Source organism: Mustela putorius, unplaced genomic scaffold (genome assembly GCF_011764305.1).
Source record: "Mustela putorius furo isolate JIRA1106 unplaced genomic scaffold, ASM1176430v1.1 tig00000738_pilon_pilon_pilon, whole genome shotgun sequence".
NCBI lineage: Eukaryota > Metazoa > Chordata > Mammalia > Carnivora > Mustelidae > Mustela > Mustela putorius.
In genome coordinates, this window is record NW_025421463.1 from 5,305,171 (window position 1) to 5,330,906 (window position 25,736).

At 40.7% G+C, this 25,736-nt stretch overlaps 1 protein-coding gene across 9 annotated transcripts in view; it reads right to left on the reverse strand.

Annotated features, from left to right (window-relative positions):
• Positions 1 to 25,736, reverse strand: part of TNRC6B (trinucleotide repeat containing adaptor 6B) — a 261,883-nt gene that overhangs the window by 159,694 nt on the left and 76,453 nt on the right. The window lies entirely within an intron of this gene.

The window sequence follows — 25,736 nt, forward strand, 5'->3', positions numbered from 1 at the left end:
CATTGGACTATGTATGTACTGTACAATCTAGTGACTGCACCTCTGGATAAATACTGCAGAGAAACTTTTACACATATATAGAAATATTTTTTGTAGAATTACTTTAAACAGAAAAAAAGCAAACATCCATCAACAGTAAAATAAATAAATATACTATGGTGTTTTCAGAGCAACAGAACACTATACTATATGAAAAGGAATTAACCTCAACCGAGATGAGTTACAAAAACACAATACTGGGTGAAAAAGCAAATCATAAAAGAATACATAGGCAGTATAATTCCATTACATAAAGTTCAAATATACACTTTTTAAAACTATATATATATGCATGTGTATATAGATGTATATGTATGTATATATAGTTTTTATTTTTATTACTTTTAAAAAAGATTATTTATTTATTCACTTATTTGAGAGCAAGAGAGTAAGAGAGAGAGTGAGAGCACGAGATGGGAGAGAGTCAGGGGAGAAGCAGATTCTCCCCGCTCAGTGGGGAGCCCGATGCGGGGCTAGATCCTAGGACTCCAGGTTCAGGACCTGAGCTAAAAGCAGTCGCTCAACCAACTAAGCCAGGTGTCCTTATATACAGTTCTTTAAAACTATTTTATTACTTTAGAAAGATTTTATTTATTTATTTGACAGAGAAAGTGGGAGAGCACAAGCAGGGGGAGCAGTAGAAGGAGAGGGAGGAGCAGGCTCCCCAGCTGAACAGGGAACCAGATTCGGGGTTCGATCCCAGGACCCTGGGATCATGACCTGAGTTGAAGGCAGAAGCTTAACCATCTGAGCCACCCAGGTACCCCTAAAAACTATTTTTAAAAAATAAATGACAAAATTAAAAAATTAAAAACAAACACACATACACACACACAAAAATGAATGACATACAAAATGTAGGCTAGGGATTGTCTTAGGAAGGGACATATGCAAGGTCCAGGGGTATGCCTGTGGTTTACTTCTTGGCCTGTGTAGAAGGTATATGGAAATTTGCTTTATAATTATTCTTTTAACTATCCATTTCTTTCTTTTATATATGTATGGTTTATTTCTCAGTACAAATTTCAAGAGAGAAAAAACATTTTACCATTCCAAATGGTTTACTGATCTGGAAGATCAGTGACAGAGATAGAGCTACCTCCACAAATGGGGATTATCTGTCAGTCCTATGAAGACTCTCCCAAAAGGCAAAACTTTAAAAAAAAAAAAAATCAAACAGATATATTCAAGGAAATAGACAAGATTATTCCCAACTTAGAAAAACAATTATAGGACCTAATAAGCTGGAAGACAGACAACAGTAACATAGACACATAAAATACAATGAAGCCCAAAGAAAACAAAAGGCTCTCCAATTCTGTCATCCCCAGTCTTCATTTCTTAAGAAGATGGGGTAATACTAAGAGGCTAAGTTTCAAAAAAGACGGAAAAATTAAGAGGTGTTCGTAATTTCCATTGAAGAAACCAGAGGAAACATACACAAGAATAATTAAAGACACATGCTGTGCATACTGTAAAAATTCAAACCAGGTTTTGACTTTATTCTTAGGAACTTCCTCACTCTGCAGCCTGTGGGACTTAGCCAAGGAGAGGGAGGATTCTCCCATCCTAAGCTTATACTTAGGATGTAAAAACTCTAGAAGAAAAAACAGGATTGCAGATGGACACTTAATGAGGAGCCTGAGATGACCTGGTTGTGTTACAAGAGTGTCCAGGTATATATTTGAAAATCACCGTGTTGCACATTTTATTGACTTAACTATATAAATGTTGTGCCTTAGTTAGGAAAAACAGGTGACAAACTATTTATGTTTATTAAGTTTCTTGCAAGTGCAAGCATCAATTATTTTCTTGAAGACAAGAATGACTATTCTCTCATTTATATGTATTATGGAAATTTCTTGATCCTTCATCTTTAAAAATTCTCTCCAATTAAAGAGCTCTAAGGAAAAAAAAGAGCTCTAAATTGTGCACCTTGGCCTCTGCTTAGTAGTTTTTTTTTTTTTTTGAAAAAGGTTTATCTAGAATCAATTTCTAGTTAAGTACAGTAAGATTGAAGAACCCAGAGCTTTGACAATCTCTTCCAAGTGGGCTCCCAATCTTAAACTCTAGACCCCATGTTATGCACACTAGTCTTCTCTGCTTAGATGGCCCAATAAATTTCTAAGGAAACATCACCTTTGTCCTCAAATTTCCTCTTCTTTTTATATCCCCTATGTCTCCAAATGGTACCATCATTCACTAAGATCCCCAAACATGAAACCTACACAGGTATGCCGCACTTTTCAAAAGTCTGTATTGTACCACTTCACTTTCACAAAAGACCTATGTTAATACCTATTTTTGCTAAGAACAACAGAAACCTGGAGAGGATTTTCGCTTTTTTACAAATGAAGGCAAAAAGCAAAGTAGCATTTAGAGCTGGTCTTGCAGCAGCCGTTACAGAGCAGTGCGCGCCATGAGTGGCAGACAGGGGCACCACCAGTCTCCTTCCCTAGGACGTCCGGAGGACTCGGCATCTCGGCATCCTGCTGCCAGAACTTTTAACTTTGTGAGCATCTGTGCTTTATCTCCAGTTATCCTGTGTGTCCGTTAGCAAGATGTGTCTTGAAGTGTCGGAAAAGGCTAGGAGAGGTTATTTTCTGGGTTTGGGAATGTGCCAAGATTTTCCCATATCAAGAAATGGTCATCATTTCTTGGTTTTATACAACATTTGGACTTAGGAAAGATTTCATAGGAAAGCTCTACCTTCAGGTAGCAGGAGAAACCTGTCATCACACAAGAATCCAAGGTTCCCTCCTTAACCCTACATCCTATTAATCACCAAGTATTGTGGCTTTCACCTCTTAAATAGCTCTCACATGCACCTCCCCTTCTTTATTCTCTTTAATGGCCACAGTTAAAAACCAGCTTCTCTAAATCTCACTACTACACAAGTCTTCTCAGTGGTCTTTGTGCCTCTGGGTCCCATCTCATTTTAATACATCCTCCAAATTGTTTCTGTCAAGTGGGCTTTGGAAATGCAAATCTGACTGCATCATTCTCCTTGAAATTCTTCAGTGGTGCTCCATCACCTACCAGGAGGGATAAAGTTCAGTTCCTTTGCCTAAACAATCTTTTCATCTGCCTCTGCCTTACCCACTCTGAACCCCTGGTGGGGGCATACAACTCCTTAGCCCTCCGTGCATTTACATGAACTGCTCCCTCTTGCCTAGAAGCTCTGGCCTTCTGCCCACGAGCAGTTCAAATTCCTACTCATTCCCTTAAGTGTCAATTCAGATGCCTTTCCCTGGAAGACACCATCTCCTGCAGCAGGTTCACAACTTTTCTCAGTCTCCATCACCTCGAAGACAATAAAAACGGTCCAGAGAGATCACTGCTCCTTACTGCCACTTCCTGTTTTTCTCATGTCCACTTCCTGTCCCTTCCCTTATTTTTTTCCTACAAATTTCACGAACACCTTTGGACTTAGTTTGATGATCTCTACCACTCCGCCTCCTTGACTTCATCTGCAGGAGTTGCAAGATTTTTTTTTTTTTTTTAAAGTAGGCTCCCTGGCCAGCTTGGGGCTCAAACTCATAACCCTGAGATTAAGACCTGAGCTGAGATGAAGAGTTAAAAAGCTTTATTGACTGAGCCACCCAGGCACCCCTCAAGATTTTTATACATAAAATTAATACCATGTCTTCACCTTTCTCCCACTACCATTCATTCATTCAACCAACATTTCCTCAGCACATATTACACGCGAGGTGCTGGGCTGAGATAAAAGTGAAGAAGAGTGTCGGTGCCCTCAAAAAGCTTGCAGATTAGTGAGAAAGACAAACAAAACCCAGTAAATTACCAGCATTGTATGGTGATAGATGGTAGCTACACTTCTGGTGAACATAGCAGCATAACGTACAGACCTGTGGGATCACCTGAAACTAATGGAACACACTGTGTTGACTATACTCCAATTAAAAAAAGACAAAACACGACCATACAGTGGGAGAAACCAATGCAAGGATCCAGGAAGGGCGCCTGGCACAGCCTAAAGGAGTCACACACACTAAACCAACCCCAGGCAGGTGACTTCCCTCCTTCCTAAATTCAGCTAGGGAACGGGCAGGACCCAAGCTGCTCCATGGCAACGTCCCTCAATTCTGAAATAGGACTCGGGCCACAAGCTCCCCTTGCACTCGCTCCCTCCATCTGAACCTGGGAAGAGTCCCTCTAACTTCTAGTTCTGCTGTTGGTCCTCAGTGCCCATTCAGAGGCTCCTTGATGCATATTTCAGTGATTTTTCTGCTCGGTGCCCTAGATTTGCTCAACACCAACTTGTTTTTAGGGTATTTCTGTCCTACCAATCCCTTAATTTCTTCTCTTCTGCTATGGGAATACAGAGCATAGCTGGAGAAAGTTACAAACTGGTTCCTTTTCAACCCTATGCCAATTAACTTCCACTCAGTGCTTGTACGTCAGCGCCTGGCCTGCAAAGCCCTTCACTCATTCATTCTGTACCTTTACACTCTCCTCCAAGATTCCAAACCCATCCATAAGGCGTCCTCTTTAGTCTGGCCTTTCTGAAGATTATCCTGAAAGCCTGTCCCACACAATGGATGCCCGTGGTTTCTTCTTGTCTGGATTATGCAGTTGAACCTGCATCTTTACCCACTTCCCCCCACTCCACTGCTCCACCAGGCTCCCCTCACTGCCTGAATCCTAGATGCATGACCCACACCACACCACCTCCAAGAAGCTCTTTCTTCCTTTCAAGTAAATCCATCCCCTCAACTGACAAATACTTTGTAATCTCTTCTGTTCTGAAAAATTATTTTGGCCTGTGATACCCTCCAAATATCTTCCCGTTTTTACTCTTCCCTTTACTATCCAAATTATTAAGAGAATAAACAATACTCCATTTCTTCCATGTTCTCATCACTGATCTGATAAAACACTGGTTGCCTGATTAAACTCTTATTGAAGTAACATATATATGAATTTCTTTTTTTTTTTTTTTTAGATTTTATTTATTTGAGAGAGAGACAGAAGGAGCATGAGGGGGGAGGGGAAGAGGGAGAGGGAGAAGCAGACACCCCACTGAGCAGGGAGCCCAACATGGAGCTCCATCCCAGGACCCTGGGATTACGACCTCGGCTGAAGGCAGACACAATTGACAGAGCCCCCAGGCGTCCCTATATGATTTTAAAAATCAAATAATACCACCAGGCTTATAAACAAAAATAGCACTCTCCTCTGGTGGCCCCTCACCCGCCCCCATGGAGTGCTTCTTCCCCATCCTCCCAACTTAAGTCACCATATTTGTTCAAATCAATATTCAGCGCTAACCGTGCTGTTACTAAGTAAATAACAGATACAGCTGAATCATACAGAATAGTGTAATTAAATTTGCTTTTCGTGTACAATTTTCTGTTTTCTGTGGAACTAACAATTACTACTTTCTCTTCTTACACTTTCTTTCGATTTGCGGGGCGGGGGGAGCTTAGTATTTATTATGGATTTTTCACTAATTCATCCTCAAACTCTCCAACAAAGCTGTAAGTCTCCTCTTAATAAATTCAAACACTTGAGGTAATCTACCAATTTCATTCCAGTCTGGGAGACCTTCCTCAGGGGTTTTCTCCTGTCCCAGTCTGGATGGTTTGCTCTCTAGGCCACTAAAGAGCTGACACAGGGATGTCTTCTCCCCTTCATCTCTGAAATTCCTGGCGTTCTGTCTCCTACCCAGGAGCATCTGTTCCCCAGATCCTTGGTCTTCTTTCATGGTCTACTCCCTGGTTTAGGTGGCACATATATTCCAGGGATTTCCTGATAAAAGGTATACGGAAAGTAGATTTTTTGAGATCTTGAATGACTGAAATGTCCTTATTTTATCCTATGTATAACTGACACACAATTTTTTTTTATCCACATACATAACTGAATTAGAAGTTCAAGTTAGTGAACCCTTTTCCCTTCACACTTTTGAAGTGATGCTGCAGTGTCTTCTAGTTCCCAGAGTTACGATATAGAAATCTATATCTATATACAGTATTTTAAATCCTAATGTTTTGGATACAACCTGTTTCTTTTCCAGAAACTTTTAGGGCCCTCTACCTCTCCTCTGTTCCGCAAATGCAAACCACAAAGTATGGTTCTTTTTTTATTTATTGAGCTTCCAGGTAGGTACTTGCACTCTAGAAACTCAGATTCTTCAGGTTTAAGACATTTTCTCTACTTATTTTGATAATTTCATCCCCTCCACGAATTCCTTATTCATTGCTGAGTTTTGGGGGCTGATCCATAAATTTTCTTCTTTTCTCTCCAATTGCATCTCTCTGGCTTTTTCTTTTACTTTCTAGAGAGTCTCTCAACTTTACCTTCCAACACTTCTAATATTTAAAAGAATTTCTGTACTGTGACTTAATTTTTGAAAGCTCTTTCTTGTTCTCTGAATACTTTTTAATAGTCGTGCTCTTATTCCATGATTATACCCTCTTTTATCTCTGAAAATTAATTAGAGTGTTTTTGTTTTAATTTTCTTCTGCTCCATATATTACCTTGTTTCCTCCAAGTCCTCTTTTTTTAAAAATTTTTTTATTATATATTTTTTTAGATTTTATTTATTTGACAGACAGAGATGACAAGTAGGCAGAGACACAGGCAGAGAGGAGGAAGCAGGCCCCCTGCCGAGCAGAGAGCCCGACGCGGGCCTCGATCCCAGGACCCTGAGATCATGACCCGAGCCCAAGGCAGAGGATTAACCCACTGAGCCACCCAGGCGCCCTCAAGTTCCTCTTTTATATTTGCTTTGGTCACTATCCTCCAGTCATAGTTTTTTATCAGATGCCTGGTCATCTTTGGCTATCTGCTGATACTTATGAGGTAAGCCGGAAAGAACTCAGGAGTGCTCTTCATATGAAGAGAAGAGAGGGATATCCTCCCTGGATATCAGAAGGGAAACCTGGCCATTTCACTGGGAGAACTCTCAGGTGTCTGCCTCTATTTATTCCTTTTCTCCCTCTTTGGGCTTTTCAGTTACCCAGAGAGGTACCCTTTAATTCTCAGCCTGACTGGTCTAAGTCTGTCAGTGTTCGGGGACTGAATTTGGGAAGACAGCTGGCATGATCTCACATCAGTCAATCATCACTGACTTGACAGAATCTTTCTGCTTTGAGTTGGATCCTTCCCTCCACCTTGAGCCTTGCCATGGTACAAGAGGGAAAGCTATCCCTCTGGGATGTGCAGGCCAGAATACGAGGGGCTTTGCTCCTTGTAAATTCTTCAACCAATGCTGCTGTCAGTGTCACTCCAAAAGCTTTTTGGCTCTCAAAATTTTGTTGGCATTTCTTATGTTTCATATACTCTTCCATTTACTTTTTTTTTTCTGGTGGATTTATGCTTGCTAAAACAATTTCAGTGGAGTTTTGGAAGGGAGTGGAGACTAATAACTGGGTTTAATCTACCATGTCTAGATCTACTCTTAAAACTCTTTTATCTCTTCTTATTCCCCTCTATCAAAATTGCCTTATTTGGGGGGTGCCTTGGTGGCTCTGTCCATTAAATGTCTGACTCCTGATTTTTGGCTCAGATCATGATCTCAGGGTTGTGAGATCGAGCCCCATGTTGGGTTCTGTGCTGGGTGTGGAGCCTGCTTAGGATTTTCTTTCTCCCTCTGCCCTTCCCCCACCTCTCTCTTTCCCTCTCTCTCTAACCCCCCCACCCCAAACTGCTCTACTTAATGTCACCAATAAATATTTGTTGGTTGCCTCCTTCTTTAAAATATTATTTGAAGGGCGCCTGGGTGACTCAGTCAGTTATGTGTCTGCTTTTGACTCAGGTCATGTTCCCAGGGTCTGGGGATCAAGCGCCATGTCAGGCTCTGGCTCAGCGGGGAGTCTGCTTTTCCTACTCCCTCTGCCTCCTGCTTGTGCTCTCTCTTGCGCTCTCTCTCTCAAATAAAATGTTTTTTGTTTTTTTTTAAGATTTTATTTATTTATTTGACAGAGATCACAAGCATGCAGAGAGGCAGGCAGATGGGGGGTAGGGAAGCAGGCTCCCTGCTGAGCAGAGAGCCCAATGTGATGCGGGATTCAATCCCAGGACCCTGAGATCGTGACCTGAGCCGAAGGCAGAGGCTTAACCCTCTGAGCCACCTAGGCACCCCCAAATCTATTGTTTTTAAAGATTCTATTATTTACTTGTCAGAGAGAGAGAGAACACAAGCCAGCAGAGCTGCAGGCAGAGGCAGAGAGAGAAGCAGGCTCCCTGCTGAGCAAGGAGCCTGATGCAGGACTTGAACCCAGGACCCTGGGATCATGACCTGACCCGAAGGCAGCTGCTTAACCAACTGAGCCTCCCAGGTGTACTGTAAAATAAAATCTATTTAAAAAATAAAAATAAGGGGCACCTGGGTAGCTCAGGGGGTTAAAGCCTCTGCTTTTGGCTTAGGTCATGATCTCAGGGTCCTGGGATCGAGCCCCGCATCAGGCTCTCTGCTCGGCGGGGAGCCTGCTTCCTCCCTCTCTCTCTGCCTGCCTCTCTGCCTACTTCTGATCTCTGTCTGTCAAATAAATAAATAAAATATATTTTTAAAAAAAGCTACTATGAACATCATTTAGAAGTTTTTGTATGGATATATGCTGTCTTTTTCTTTGGGTAAATACTTAGTACTCAGCAGTGTGTATCTGTTTACTACGGATGCTACAACAAAGTACCACAGCTTGTGTGTTTTCAGTAGCAGCAATTTATTATCTCACGCAGACCTAAAAGCTAGAAGTGGGACACGAAGAAGAGCATTGGTTCTTTCACAGGGCTGTGAGGGAAGGATTTGTTTCAGGCCTCTCCCCTTGGCTTACAGATGGCTGTCTTCATGTTCGCATGGCATTCTCCCTCTGTGTATGTCTCTATGTCTAAATTCCCCTGTTTCATTTGTTTAAAGATTTTTCCATTTATTTGAGAGAGAGAGAAATCACAAGTGGAAGAGAGGAGCAGAGGGAGATGGAGAAGCAAACTCCCAGCTGAGCAGGGAGCCCAGTGTGGGCTTGACCCCAGGACTCTGAGATCATGACGTGAGCTGAAGGCAGATGCTTAAGTGACTAAGCCACCCATGTGCCTCTAAATTTCCCCCTTTAAAAAATGACTCACCCTAATGACTTATTTTGCTTTGATTACATCTGTGGAGACCCTACCGCCAAACAAGGTCTATTTTGAGACAATGGGGGTTAAGACTTCCAACAGGTTAATTTGGGGATAGGGGCTAGACAGGGAAAACAATTCAGCCTCTAACAGTAGAACAGTAGAATATGGTAGCTGTATGTTTAACTTTTTAACAGTCTCTGACTGTTTTCCAAAGTGGCTGCAGCATTTTTATCTCCCCACCAGCAGTGTATGAGAGTTCCAATTCCTCATACCTCACCAACACTTGGTGTGGTAAGTCTTTTTAACTTCACCCATTCTAATTGTGGCTTTAATTACATTGACACTGAACATCTTTTCACAAGCTTCTTTGCCATCCGTTCTCTGGTAAAGTGCCATTCAAATTTTTGACCATTTTTAAAGCAGCTTTATTCTCTCTCTCTTCTTAAAAAATAAGCTCTATGCCAAATGTGGGGCTTCAATTCATAACCCCAAGATCAAGAGTTGCGTGCTCTATCAACTCTTGATACTTATTCTAAGTATCTTTACTGAGATATAATTTACGTAACATAAAGTTCACCTGTTTAAAGTATACAATTCAATGGCTTTTAATATATTCATAGAATTGTGCAATTATCACCACAATCCAATTTTAGAACACTTCTATCATCTCAAAAAGGAAACTTGTCCTTATTGGCAGTCATTCCCAATTTCCCTCTCTTCATCCACCTTTCCAGCACCAGATAATGGCTAATCTACTTCTGTCTCTACAGATTTGTCTGTTCTGAACATTTCATGTATAAATGAAGTCGTATAGTATGTGCTGTTTGTTTGTCTGCTTTCCCTGAGCATAATTTTTTTTCTTTTTAAAAAATTAACATATAATGTATTATTTGTTTCAGGGGTACAGGTCTGTGACTCATCAGCTTACACAATTCACAGCACTCATCACAGCACCTACCATCCCCAGTGTCCATCACCCAGCCACCCCATCACTCCCACCCCCTCCACTCCAGCAACCCTCAGTTTGTTTCCTCAGATTAAATCTCTTAGGGTTTGTCTCCCTCTCTGTTCTCATCTTGTTTCATTTTCTCCTCTCTTCTATGATCCTCTGTCTTGTTTCTCAAACTCCTCATATGAGTGAGATCATATGATAATTGTCTTTCTCCGATTGACTTAATTCACTTAGCATAATACCCTCTAACTCCATCCAAGTCATTGCAAAGGGCAAGTTTCATTTTTTTCTTTTTTTTTTTTTATGGCTTCACAGTATTCCATTGTATATATATACCACCTCTTCTTTATCCATTCATCTGCTGATGGACATCTAGGCTCTTATCATAGTTTGGTTACTACTTATATCAGCTATACCATTGCTGATATAAACATTGGGGTGAATGTGCCCTTTTGGATCACTACATTTGTATCTCTGAGGTAAATACCCAGTAGTGCAATTGCTGGGTCGTAGGGTAGCTCTATTTTCAACTTTTGTGGAACCTCCATACTGTTTTCCAGAGTGGCTGCACCAGCCTCCATTCCCACCAACAGTGTAGGAGGGTTCCCCTTTCTCCACATCCTTGCCAACATCTGTCATTCCCTGACTTGTTAATTTTAGCCATTCTCACTGGTGTGAGGTGATATCTCATTATAGTTTTGATTTGTATTTCCCTGATGCCGAGTGATATTGACCAATTTTTCATGGGTCTGTTGGCTATTTGGATGTCTTCCTTGCAGTAATGTCTGTTTATGTCTTCTGCCAATTTCTTGATTGGATTATTTGTTCTTTGGGTGTTGAGTCTGATAAGTTCTTTATAGATTTTGGATACTAGGCCTTTATTTGATATGTCATTTGCAAATATCTTCTCCCATTCTGTTGTCTTTTGGTTTTGTTGACTGCTTCTTTTGCTGTGCAAAAGCTTTTTATCTTGAAGAAGTCCCAATAATTCATTTCTGCCCTTGCTGCCCTTGCCTTTGGTGATGTTTCTAGGAAGAAGTTGCTGCAGCTAAGGTTGAAGAGGTTGCTGCCTGTGTTCTCCTCAAGGATTGATGGATTCCTTTCTCACATTTAGGTCTTTCATCCATTTTGAATCTATTTTATGTGTGGTGTCAGGAAATGGTCCAGTTTCACTTGCCTGCATGTGGCTGTCCAATTTTCCCAACACTATTTGTTGAAGAGACTGTCTTTTTTCCATTAGACATTCTTTCCTGCTTTGTCAAAGATTAGCTGACCATAGAGCTGAGTGTCCTTTTCTGGTCTCTCTATTCTGTTTCATTGATCTATGTGTCTGTTTTTGTCCCACTGTCATACTGTCTTGATTACAGCTTTGTAACAGATCTTGAAGTCCCGCATTGTGATGCCATGAGCTTTGTTTTTTTCTTTTTGTTTTTCTTCTTTCTCTCTCTCTTTTTTAAGATTTTATTTATTTATTGGACAGACAGAGATCACAAGTAGGCAGAGAGGCAGGCAGACAGAGAGGAGGAAGCAGGCTCCCTGCTGAGCAGAGAGCCCATGCGGGGCTCGATCCCAGGCCCCTGGGATCATGACCCGAGCCGAAGGCAAAGGCTTTAACCCACTGAGCCACCCAGATGCCCCTGGTTTTCTTTTTCAACATTCCTCTGGCTATTTGGGATTTTTTCTGGTTCCATAAAATTTTAGGATTATTTGTTCCATTTCTGTGAAAAAAGCTGATTGTATTTTGATAGGGATTGCATTAAATGTGTAGATTGCTGGGGCGCCTGGGTGACTCAGTGGGTTAAAGCCTCTGCCTTCAGCTCAGGTCGTGATCTCAGGGTCCTGGGATCGAGCCCCGCATCGGGCTCTCTGCTCAGCGGGGAGCCTGCTTCCCTCTCTCTCTCTCTCTACCTGCTTCTCTGCCTGCTTGTGATTTCTGTCAAATAAATAAAATCTTAAAAAAAAATGTGTAGATTTCTCTAAGCAACATAGACATTTTCACAGTATTTGTTCTTCCAATCACATCATCTGCAAAGAGAGTTTGACTTCTTCTTTGCTGATTTGGATGCCTTTTATTTCTTTTTGTTGTCTGATTGCTGAGGCTAGGACTTCTAGTACTATGTTGAATAGCAGTGGTGATAGTGGACATCCCTGCCATGTTCCTGACCTTAGGGGAAAAGCTTTCAGTCTTTTTTTCCCCCATCAAGAATGGTATTTGCTGTGGGCTTATCATAGATGACTTTGATGATAATGAGGTAATGTACCCTCTGTCCCTACACTGTGAAGAGTTTTGATAAAGGATGCTGTACTTCGTCAAATGCTTTTCCCACATCTATTGGGACTATCATATAGTTCTTATTCTTTCTTTTATTAATGTATTGTATCATACTGATATAAGAAGTGCCACCCCAGCTTTCCTTTGCTGTCCATTAGCATGGTAAATGGTTTTCCACCCCCTTGCTTTAAATTTGGAGGTGTCTTTGGGTCTAAAATGAGTCTCTTGCAGACAGCATATTGATTTTTTTTTTTTAACCTGATACCCTGTGTCTTCTGATTGGGGCATTTAGCCCATTTACTTTCAGGGTAACTACTAAAAGATGAATTTAGTGCCATAGTATTGCCTGTGACTGTTACTGCATATTGTCTCTGTTCCTTTCTGGTCTATGTTACTTTTAGTCTCTCTCTTTGCTTAGAGGATCCCTTTCAATATTTCCTATAGAACTGTTTGCAAATTCTTTTAGTTTTTGTTTGTCCTGGAAGCTTTTTTATCTTTCTATTTTCAGTGACAGACTAGCTGGATATAATATTCTTGGGTGCATATTTTTCTCGTTTAGTGCTCTGAATATATCATGCCAGTCCTTTCTGGCCTGCCAGGTCTCTGTGGATAGGTCTGCTGCCAATCTAATGTTTTACCGTTGAGGTTACAGACCTCTTGTCTTGAGCTGCTTTCAGAATTTTCTCTTTGTCTCTGAGACTTGTAAGTTTTACTATTAGATGACGGATTGTTGATCTATTTTTATTGATTTTAAGAGGGGTTCTCTGTGCCTCCTGGATTTTGATGTTTCCTTCCCCCAATTAGTGAAGTTCTCTCCTATAATTTGCTCCAATATACCTTCCTCCTTCTCTTTTTCTTCCTCTGGGATCCCAACTATTCTCAAATATTATTCTAATATTGTTTCCTCTTATATTATCACTTATCTCTTGAATTTTCCCCCCATGATCCAATAGTTGTTTATCTCTCTTCTCAGCTTCTTTATTCTCCATCATTTGGTCTTCTATATCACTAATTCTCTCTTCTGCTTCATTTATCCTAGCCATTAGAGCCTCCTTTTTTTTTTTTCTCTAGAAAATCTATATTTAACTTATTTGTCAAAAAATTTACAGAAATGGGGCCCTTGGGTAGAGCCTCCATTTTTTATTGCACCTCATTAATAGCCTTTTTGATTTTGACTTAGTTAGATTTAAATTCTTTTATTTCTACAGTAAGGGATTCTCTAGTATCTTCTATACTTTTTTCCCAAGCTCAGCTAGTATCTTTATAATTGTCATTCTGAATTCTAGTTCCGACATCTTATGAATGTCTGTATTGATTAGGTCTCTGGCAGTTGGTACTGCCTCCTGTTCTTTTTTTTGAGGTGAGTTTTTCTGTTTTGTCATTTTGTCCAGAGAAGAACAGATGAATGAGAGAAAAAAATGCTATAAGGGTAACAATGACCCCAGAAAAACATACACTAAACAAATAAGAGACCAAAACTGAGGGGAAAAGAAAGGAAGAAAAAAAAAAAGAATACAATCAGGCTGGTGAATAGAACAGAGCCACACATTAGATTTTGGGTGTATTTTAGTTTGTTAGAAGAAACTACGTCCCAAAATTTTAAAGAAAGAAAAACTGATATATATACACAAAAATAACGGTAAATATGATAAAGGAATGGAATATGAGTGTAAAGACGAGAATTTAAAAAGATTTTTAAAAAAGAATTGATAAGAAGTTGGTTGCAAAAATAAAATTAAAAAAAAAAAAAAAAAAGGAGAGCATGTAATCAGGCAGGAGACTAGAACAAAGCCATACCGTAGATTTAGGGTACATTTGGTCTGTTAGAAGAAACTGCATTCCAAAATTTGAAAGAAAGAAAAAATATATATATACAAAAAATTAAATACAATGAAGGGACAGAATATGACTATAAAAATGTAAAAATGAAAATTTAAAAAGCTTTTTAAAAAGGGATTGATAAGATGTTGGTTGAAAAAGGAAAGAAGAAAAATTTTTAAGAAATAGAAAAAGAAAAAATAAAATTCAAACAATTAACTTTGAAAGACTAAAGAATCATTGGAGAAAAGCCATGGATTTTATGTGCTGCATTCCCCTAGTGCTGGAGTTCTGCAGTTCTCATTCATTGGTAAACTTGGTCTTGGCTGGATGTTCTTGCTGATCTTCTGGGTGAGGGGCCTATCGCAATGATTCTCAAATGTCTTTGCCGGAGGCAGAACTGAACTGCCCTTGCAGGGCCAGGCTATCATCTGCTTGGGTTCGCTCTTGGTAGCTTTCGTTCTCTGATCACTTTCTGTACAACTCTGGAGGACAAGAATGAAGATGGAGGCCTCCCAATTTCTGGCCCCAGAAGAATCAAGATCTTGGGGCTCCCCTCTCCACTGAGCCCTCAGAGAAGAGCAGTCAATCACTCATGTCTCCCTGGTCTCTGGTGGAACTCTGTGCTCACCCGGCCTGTGACCAATCGTTTCTATCTCTGGCACATGGCCCCATTTGGAGTCTCCAAACCCAGTAGATTCCTGCGGTGTGCTTCTGTGCCACTCCTCCCTAGGGGATACAGAGGAGTCTCCCTGGATCTGCTGCTTGTTGGGTCCAACTTGTAGTGGCCTGACTGGGCTTCAGATCTCGGTTTATGCAAACCCCAAGCTGAGGCCCCTCCTTGGCTCTGATACTTGGGAGGTATCCCCACTTCCCCACTCTGATACTTGGGATCTCTGCCACAGCCCCTGTCTTTCTGTGACCCCGAGGGTCCTGAGACCACACTGTCCCAGCGAGGATTCCACCCCCTGCTTAGCCACCAGAGCAACATCCCTCTGCAGAGCAGACTTCTGAAAGTTTCGATCTTGTGCTTTGCTGCTCTGTAACCTTCCAGGAGCCGGATGATGGCGTCCACCGCCACCCCCCACCCCCGCCATGGTCTATCTTTGCCGTGGATTCACTTCTCCGCACATTCCACCTTCCAGAAAGTGGTTGCTTTTCTGTTCATAGAATTCCTGCTATTCTTTTCTTTGATCTCCTGTTGAGTCTGTAGGTGTTCAGAATGGTTGAAAACTATCTAGCTGAATTCTTGGGACCAGAAGAAATTTAGGTCTTCTACTCCTCCACTTCTTGCTCCTCCTCCAGCATAATGTTTTCAAGTTTCATCTTTGTTGTAGCATGTATCAGTAATTCATTCTGTTTTATTGCTGAATACTATCCTGTTATATGGATAAACCATTTTGTTTATCTATAGTATCAGCTGATGGACAGTTGGATTATTTCTACTTTTTTGCTATTACGAATAATGCTATTATAAACATCTGTGTACAAATTTCTGTGTGGACATATGCTTTCATTTCCCTTGGGTGAATACCCAGGAGTGGAATTGCCGGGTCATATGATAACTTTATGTTCAACTTTTTGAAGGACTACCAAACTGTTTCTCAAACCAGCTGCACCATTTTCCATTTCTACTAGCAGTGGTCCAAGGGTTCTAATTTTTCCACATCCTCACCCACACTTGTTATTATCAGTCTCTTTGATAGTAGCCATCTTAGCAGGAGAGAAGTGGTATGTCACTTTGGTTTCAGTTTATAGTTCTGTAATGGGTATTAATGTTGAGCATTTCTTCATGGGCTTATTGGCCATTTATCTATCTTCTTTGGATAAATGTCTTCCAATTACTTGCTCATTTAAAAAAAATTTTTTTTCCCTACTATAGAGCTTTGAGAGTTTTTAATAGATTCTAGATACAAGTCTTTATTCAGGTAAATGCTTTTCATGTATTTTCTCCCAGTCTGTGGCTTATTTTTTCATTCTTATTAGCAGCATCTTTCAAAGGGCAGAGGTTCTTAATTTTGATGTAGAACAATTTATCAATTTTTTTCATTTTTGAAAGACTTTATTTTTTAAGATTTAATTACTTATTTTATTTTTTAAAAAACATTTGTTTATTTATTTAACAGAGAGAGAGACAGCGAGTGAGGGAACACAAGTGGGGGAGTGGGAGAGGGAGAAGCAGGCTTCCCCCTGAGCAGGGAGCCTGATGTGGGACTCGATCCCAGGACCCTGGGATCAAGACCTGAGCTGAAGGCAGACACTCAACCAACTGAGCCACCCAGGTGCCCCTATTTACTTATTTTAGAGAGAGAGAGAGAGCAGGTAGGGGCAGAGGGAGAGAGAGAGACTTCAGCAGACTCCATGGTGAGTACAGAGCCCGACAGGGCTGGATACCATGATCCCGAAAGCAGGAAATGAGTTGATGAAGATTTGGATGCTTAACCGACTATGCCACCCAGGAGCCCCACAAATATTTTACTTTTAAGTTATCTCTATACCCAACATGGGGCTCAACCCTACAAGAGTCACATACTTTATGACTGAGCCAGTCAGGAGCCCCAGACAATTTATCAATTTTTAAAATTTAATGGTTGTGTTTTTGCTGTGGTATCTAAGAAATCTTTATCTAGTCACAGATTTGTCTCTTGCATTTTCTACTGGAAGCATTATAGTTCTAAGTTTTACATTTAAATCTAAGACCCATTTTCAGTTAATTTTTATATATGCTATGAGGTCTAGATCTATTTCATCTTTTTTGCATATGGATATCCAATTGCTCTAATACCATTTGTTGAAAAATTTCTCCACTGAATTGCCTCCACAAAATTGCCTTTTTCAAAGATCATTTGTTCATGTATGTGTGGGTCTATGCCGGAACCTCTCTTCTGTTTCACTGATCTAATTTGTCTGTCTTTTTCTCAATACCACAGGGTCTTGATTATTGCAGCTTTCCCCCCTCCATTTATTTCTTTTTTAAATTAACATATAATGTATTATTTGTTTCAGGGGTACAGGTCTATGATTCATCAGTTTTACACAATTCACAATGCATGATTATTGTAGCTTTATAAAAAGTTCTGTAATCAGGTAGTATTAGCTCTCCAACTCTGTTCTACTCAAAAGCTGTTTTGATTATCATTATAAGTTGAATAGTGTCCTCCCACCAACCCAAAAAGATGTTGGAGTCCTAACCTCCAATATTTCAGAACGTGACTTTATTTAAAGATGGTGTCTTTACAGAGGTAATCATGAAGTTATTAGAGCAGGCTCCAATCCAACCTGACTGGTGTTTTATAAATAAGGGGAAATTTGGACACAAAGACAGACATGCATGCAGGAAGAAAGCCATAGGAAGACTGGCTTATGCTGCAATTAAGTCAAGAAGCTAGAAGCCAGAAGCTAGGAGAGCAGCCTAGAAAAGACCCTTCCCTAGTCCCTTCACATGGAACAAGGTGTCAACACCATGATCTTGGACTTCTGGTCTCCCGAACTGTGAGACAGTATGTTTCTGTTGTTTAAGCCATTCGGTTTGTGGTACTTTGTTAGAGCAGCCCTAGAAAACTAATATAGCTGTTCTAGGTCCTGTGCATTTCCATACGGATTTATAAGTCAGCCTTTTCACTTATACAAAAAAAAAGGCTGCTAAGATTTTTTTTTTTTTAAGATTTTATTTATTTATTTGACAGAGATCACAAATAGGCAGAGAGGCAGGCAAAAAGAGAGGAGGAAGCAGGATCCCTGCGGAGCAGAGAGCCCGATGTGGGGCGATCCCAGGACCCTGAGATTATGACCTGAGCCGAAGGCAGAGGCTTTAACCCATTGAGCCACCCAGGCGCCCCACCGCTAAGATTTTGATAGGGATTGAACTGAATCTAAAGATCAACTTGGGGAGAAGCAACATCTAAACAATATTGAATCTTCTGACCTATAAACAGGTATATCTCCCCATTTATTCAGGTTGACTTCATTTTCTCTCAGCAATGTTTAGTGGTTTCCAGTGTATGTACAATGCTGAATAGAAGGGGGACAGCAGACATGCTATTCTTTGTCTTAGAAATAAATAATTCAGGGTGCCTGGGTGGCTCAGTGGGTTAAAGCCTCTGCCTTCGGCTCCGGTCTTCTGGGATTGAGCCCCATGTCGGGCTCCGTGCTTGGCAGGGAGCCTTCTTCCTCCTTTCTCTCTCTCTCTCTCTGCCTGCCTCTCTGCCTACTTGGGATCTCTATCTGTCAAATTAATAAATAAAATCATAAAAAAAAAGGAATAAATCATTCCATCTTTCACCATTAAGTTTAATTGTAGCATTTTCATAAAGGCCCTTTATCAGGTCAAACAGTTCCCTTCTATTCCTAGTTTGCTAACAGTTTTTTTAATCAGGAATGGATGTGGCCCTTTGTCAAATGCTTTTTCTGCATCTGCGGAGTTGATCATACGTTTTTTCATTTTTAATTTGTGAACATGATGAATTACATAGTGATTGATTTCTGAAGGCTCAACCAGCCCTGCATTCCTGGGAAAAATCCCACCTGGCCTTGTATTTTCTTTTTTAAGATTTTATTTATTTAAGGGAGCCTGGGTGGCTCAGTGGGTTAAAGCCTCTGCCTTCGGCTCAGGTCATGATCTCAGGGTCCTGGGATCGCCCCACATCGGGCTCTCTGCTCAGCAGGGGGCCTGCTTCCTCCCTCTCTCCCTGTCTGCCTCTCTGCCTCCTTGAGACAGAGAGAAAGAGATCACAAGGAGGCAGAGAAGCAGGCAGGGAGAGAGGGGGAAGCAGGCTCCCTGCTGAGCAGAGAGCCCGATGCGGGGCTCGATCCCAGGACCCTGGGATCATGACCCGAGCCGAAGGCAGAGGCTCAACCCACTGAGACACCCAGGCGTCCCCTGGCCATGTATTATCATATGCTCAAACTTTGTTTAGAATTGTAGCACCCACTTCATGAGAGAGCCTATTCTGTAATTTTCTTTTCTTGGAATATCTTTGGTCTTGATATGAAAGTAATGCTGACCTCACAGAAGGAGTGGGGAAGTATCCCCTTCTCTTCAAGTGAGATTAAGCTAATTAACATGTAACATGGGAACCTTACGATAGTATTGATAGTATTCTTCCATCTCCCCCCCCTGGCCTTTAGGCTGCTATCAGTGTACAATACATACCTATAAACCTACACTGGATTTGTATGACTTTTATTCAAACAATCAGTTCTCCTTTAAAGAGACTTAAGTAATAGGTCTTCTGTATCTACCCATGTCATTTCCATTTCTTTTTCTTTCTTTTAAAGATTTTATTTATTTATTTATTGGACAGGCAGAGATCACAGGTAGGCAGAGAGGCAGGCAGAGAGAGAGGAGGAAGCGGGCTTCCGGCTGAGCAGAGAGCCAGATGCGGGGCTCGATCCCAGGACCCTGAGATCATGACCTTAGCTGAAGGCAGAGGCTTTAGCCCACTGAGGCACCCAGGTGCCCCGTCATTTCCATTTCTTGAGCTCTTCATTTCTTTGCATAGATTCGTATTTCCATCTGGGATCCCCTTCCTTCTCCCTTCCATATTTCCCACAGTAAGGAAGGGTATGCTGCTGATGAATTATTTCAGCTTTTGTGTGTCTGAAACAGACTTTATTTATTTTTTTTTTTAAGATTTTATTTATTTATTTGACAGAGATCACAAGTAGGCATAGAGGCACAGAGGCAGGCAGAGAGAGAGAGGAGGAAGCAGGCTCCCTGCCAAGCAGAGAGCCCGATGCGGGACTCGATCTCAGGACCCTGAGATCATGACCTGAGCCGAAGGCAGCGGCTTAACCCACTGAGCCACCCAGGCGCCCCCTGAAACAGACTTTATTTTGCCTTTGTTCCTGAAAGAAATTTCACTGATTACAAAATTTATGATCAACAGTTTATCTTTCAGCACTTTATAGACCACTGTTGTCGTCTTCTTTGCATTGTTTCCAAAGACAAATCCTTATCTTTGTTTCTCTGTTAACATAAGTGTCTTTTGTCCTCTGCTTTTCAGATTTTTTCTGTCACTGGTTTTGAGTAATTTGATTATGACATGCTTCAGTGTGGTTTTCTTCATGTTTCAGGAATATTTAACTTCTTGGATGTCTGGGTTTACAGTTTTTATCAAATTTGGGACCGTTAATTCTTGGGTTTTTTTCTGCCCCCTTCCCTCTTCTTCAGAGACTATAATTGCATGTATATTAGGTTCCCCGAAGTTGTCTATAGAACGCTGATCATCTTTCCACATTTTGCTTTTTACTCTTTTTTTCTCTGTGTGTTTTGTGCTGGATATTTTCTATTAGTATGACTTTAAATTCTCTAGTGTTTTATTCTGCAGTGTCTAATCTGCCACTAATCTCATCCAGTACATTTTTCATCTCAGATTTTACAGTTTCCAACTCAAGAAATCTGATTTGAGTCTTCTTAAAAAGTATCTTTCATTTCCCTATGTGATTTTTTGAATATTAAAATACAGTTATAATAAGTATTTTGATCTCCTGTCTGCTAATTTTAATCTGTCAGTTGTGGGTTGACTTCAATTAACTGATTTTTTTTCCTTTCACTATGGTGTGTATTTTCCTGGTTTTTAGATGTCTTATAATCTTTGCTTAGATACCAGATATTGTAGATTTTACTTTGTTGAGTACTGAATACTCTGGATTCCTATAAATATTTTTGAGCTTTGTTCTGGGACACTGTTAGACTACCGTGAAACAGTCTGCTCCTTTTGTGTCTTGCTTTTAGGATGTTCTAGGCTGGACCAAAGTAGTGTTTAGTTCAGGGCTAATCATTCCCTACCAATGAGGTGAGGACTCTGTTAGTACTACTACTGAGGATTCGACCTAATGGTCCATGAGTTATGAGGTTTTCTAGGGTATAGAAAGAGGCAATATTATGGGCATTGTTTCTTTTGAGCCTCTTGGATGGGTCTCCCTACCCTGCCCCAGCCAGGAATAGTTTCCTCATATGCATGTGTCTCAAGGTATTCTGCTGATACTCAGAATGAATCCTCCACAGATCTCTAGAGTTCTCTCTGTGCGTAACTCTTCCCTCTCCAGTATTCTGGCCAGACCTCTAGGTGTCTTAGTCTCTCCAGAACGTCAGCAAGGCTGCCTCAGCTGAGAGGGTCCACTGGGCTTTGCCTGGTCTCTTCTTCCCTGATCTGTAGCCTGGAAGCTTTCTTAAGCCAGTATGCTGGGGTGGTCAGAGGACTCACCTTATTTGTTTTCCATTTCTCAGTGATCACTGCTCTTCATTACCTAAAGTCCAATGTTTTTTTTTTTTAAGATTTTATTTATTTATTTGACAGAAATCACAAGTAGGCGGAGAGGCAGGCAGAGAGAGAGGAAGGGAAGCAGGCTCCCTGCTGAGCAGAGAGCCCGATGCGGGACTCGATCCCAGGACCCTGAGATCATGACCTGAGCCGAAGGCAGCGGCTTAACCCACTGAGCCACCCAGGCGCCCAGTCCAATGTTTTTTAAACTGCTGTTTCAGATATATAGATTATTTTTTGTCTATTTTTAATTCACCAGTAGGAAGGTGAATTCTGTCCCTGACACTCCATCTTGTCCAGTAGCAGAAGTCTCAACAGCTTTAAAAAAATGTTTTATTAAATAAATTTATTATCTATTATTTATTAAAATAAAAAAAATTATTTTAGGAGCACCTGACTGGCTCAGTTGGTAGACCACATGACTCTTGATCTTGGGGTTTTAAGTTCAAGCCCCACGGTGGGTGTAGAGATTATTTAAAAATAAAATCTCATACAAAATTGTGGTATTTTAACCATTTTTAAGTATACAGTTCAGAGGTATCAAGTATGTTCACACTGGCATGCAACCATCACCACCACACATCTCCAGAATGTTTTCCATCTTCCCAAACTATACTTTTCATTCCCCTCCCTTCAGCCCCCGGCAACCACCCCAGTACTCTCTGTTTCTATGAATTTGACCACTCCAGGTCAAATTTTTGCGAGTAACTTATTTCACTAAGCATAATGTCTTCAAGGTTCATGCATGTTGATATGCCACTTCTTGTTTATCCATTAATCTGTCAGTGGACATTTGGTTGGTTCTATTTCTTGGCGGCCACTGTGAATGAGGTAGCTATGAACATAGGTATGCAAATATCTGATAGAGTCTCTGTTTTCAATTATATCTTCTTATTTTTTAACTAAGTTTTTAATTTTAATTGCAATATAGTTAACATACAGTGCTATATTAGTTTTAGGTGTACGGTATAGTGATTTAACAATTCTATACATTATCAGTGTTCATCCTGCTTCTTTTTTTAAAGATTTTATTTATTTGTCAGAGAAAGAGAGAGAGAGAGAGAGTGCACGCACAAGCAGGGGGAGTGGCAGGTAGAGGGAAAAGCAGGCTCTCCACTGAGCAAGAAGCCTGATGTGGGACTCAATCCTAGGTCCCGGGGATCATGACCTGACTGAAGACAAAAGTTTAACAACTGAGCTACCCAGGTATCTCCCTGCTTTCAATTCTTAATGATTTTTTTATTATTAAGTGGAATATCCTTTCCACTTACTGTTCCTATTTCTCTTTGTCCTCTAAGTAACAGTTCTCACAGTAGCCATCTTCCAAAAAACCACCCTTTTGAAATATCTCCTCTGCCTTATGCTGGACTACACTCTCCATTTCTTTTCTTCTCTCTCATCTAATCTTAGAGCCTTTGAATTACATCTTTGACTTAGAAAGCTCTTCTCTCATATCATTACACGAAAGCTTCCTTTACATCATTTAGGCTAGCTCAAGTGCATTTCCTTAAACAGAACACAGCTAAAAGAGCTGCATGTCAGGACCCCAGAATGGGCTCCACACTGTGCACGGAGCCTACCTTAAAAAAAAAAAAAAAAACAACAACTAATTTTTAAACTTACTACTACTTCATTGAACAAATATAATTTTTTTTTTTTAAATTTAGTTGACACAGAGAGGGAGAGATCACGAGCAGGCAGAGAGGCAGACAGAGAGAAAGGAGGAAGCAGGCTCCCCGCTGAGCAGAAAGCCTGATGTAGGGCTCGATCCCAAGACGCTGAGACCATGACCTGAGCCAAAGGCAGAGGCTTAACCCACTGAGCCACCCAGGTGCCCCTGAACAAACATAATTTGCTTATTCATTCACCTCTTGATGGACAATTAAGTTATATCTGGTTTGGGGCTATTACAAATAAAGCTACCACGAATGTTCTCACTTATTTTTGTGAACATATGCAGTCGTATGCACTGGGTATACACCAAGAAGTGGAATGTCTGGGTTGTAAGTTAGGCCTATGTTTAGCTGTTTTTTAAAAGATTTTATTTATTCATTTATTTGAGAGAGAGAGATAGAGAGAACATGGGGGAAGAGGGACAAGTAGACTCCATGCTGAGCACAGAGCCTGAGGCAGGGCTCCCTCCCATGACCTGAGATCATGACCTGAGCCAAAACCAGGAGTCCAATGCTCAACTGACTGAGACACCCGAGCACCCCATATATTCAACTTTAAAGGTTCAGTTATTTATTTAAATTTGAGAGAGAGAAGGTACGTAAGCAGGAGGAGGAGCGGGGTGTAGAAAGAGAGAATCTTCAAGAAGACTCCCCACTGAGCATGGAGCCCAATGTGGGGCTCAATCCCAGGACCCCAAGATCATGACCTGAGCCAAAATCAAGAATTGGACACTCAACCAACTAAGCCACCCAGGGCTCCTGTTTAACTTTATTAGAGACTCGAGAAACAGTTTCTAAAGTAGTTGTATCATTTTATACTCTCTCTAACAATGTGTGAGAGCTCCAGTTGCTGCATGTTCTTGCCATACATAGTATGTTCAGTCTTTCAAACTTTGGTGAGTATGTAATAATAGCACATTAGTTTTGGAAGGTTGTTTTGGTTAAGATTTATTTATTTCAGGTGGGGGAGGGGCAGAGGGAGAGGAATAGCGAATCCCAAGAAGATTCCGAGCTGAGGGCAGAGACCAATGTTGGGATTAACTCATGACCTTGAGATCATGACTTGAGACAAAACCAAGAGCTGGATGCTTAAACCAATGGCGCCACCCCAATATCAATGTTAGTTTTTTGTTTTTAAAAGATTTTATTTATTTATTTGACAGATAGAGATCACAAGTAGGCAGAGAGGCAGGCAGAGAGAAGAGGAAGCAGGCTCCCTGCCGAGCAGAGAGCCTGATGCAGGGCTCGATCCCACGATCCTAGGATCATGACCTGAGCTGAAGGCCGAGGCTTTAACCCACTGAGCCACCCAGGCGCCCCTATCATGTTAGTTTTAATTTGCATTTCTCTCATAAATAATGTTGAAAACCTACTTTTGCAGCCATTTGTGTATCGTATTTTGTGAAATAACTATGTGTTTTATACATATTTTTCAGTTGTTTGATCATTCTTACTGATTTTTAGGAATTCTATATATATATTCTAGATATGAGACCTTTATTAGATAAATGTATTGCAAATAGCTTTTCCACATTCTTAATGCTGTCAGATGTTTAAATTTTTTATATGAAATTCAATGGAACAACTGTTCTTTTTTATGGATCGTGGTTTTTGCAATCTACCTAAGGTCACAGAGATCTCTCTCTTTTTTTCCTGGCCCCTCACCCCCACTGAGACATCTTTTATGTTGTTTTCCAAAAGCTTTACAGTTTTCGCCCTCACATTTATGTCCTTGATCCATCTGAAATCAGGTTTTCTGTATGGTGTGTGGCATAACAATCATGGCTCGAGTATCTCCATATGGTTATCTGGTTGCTCCGGTACTATTTACTGAAAGATCTTCCTTTCCCTCATTGAATTACATTAGTCTTTTGAAAAACCCTTTTTAAAATTCTAGGTTTAAAAGAAAAATTGTACAACTACAGGACGGGCAAGACCAGTATAACAGCAGCATACTGGATAATTTGGCTGACTTTTCTGACATAGAAGCACTTCCCCCTTAGCAGCAGAACCTATCAATTTTAGCTAACGCATATTCCAACATCATTTGAAGTTTATTGTGGTCATGTCATTAAATTCTGGTCAAAGAAATATAAAAGCACAGCTGAATGTGCAATCTTCATAAAGCCTTTCAAGGTAAGTGACAAGTTCTCTCTTTTTTGCTAGATGGAATACAAACATGAAGGTTGGGGCCAGAGAGAAAACAGAATTTTCTCTTTCTATAAATTAGGAAAATTTTTTAAGATGTAGAAAAAAATAGAATAAAAAAGCAAACACACCCATGTAACCACCACTCAGATTTAGCATACTTGCTTTATCATATTTGCTTCAGATTTCTCCCTCTTTTTTAAAGAAATAAAAATACGGATACAGTGAACAGTTGAGGCCCTCTGTGTATGTAGCCAGTCCTTTTCCAACTCAATCTTTTTCCTCCCTCCCCAGATGCAACCCTACCCTGAAGTTTGTGTATGTCTTACCTTTCAGAGACAACTTTAAAGAATTTACTGGTTCTGCCGTCTCTGAGTGCTCCCTAGTTCAGATGTGATCTGTGCACTACTGGCTTAGGGGTCATCTGGGGCACTTGGAAAATACAGAGATCCCAGCTTCCCAAGCCCTGAGGTTCTGTGTCAGTA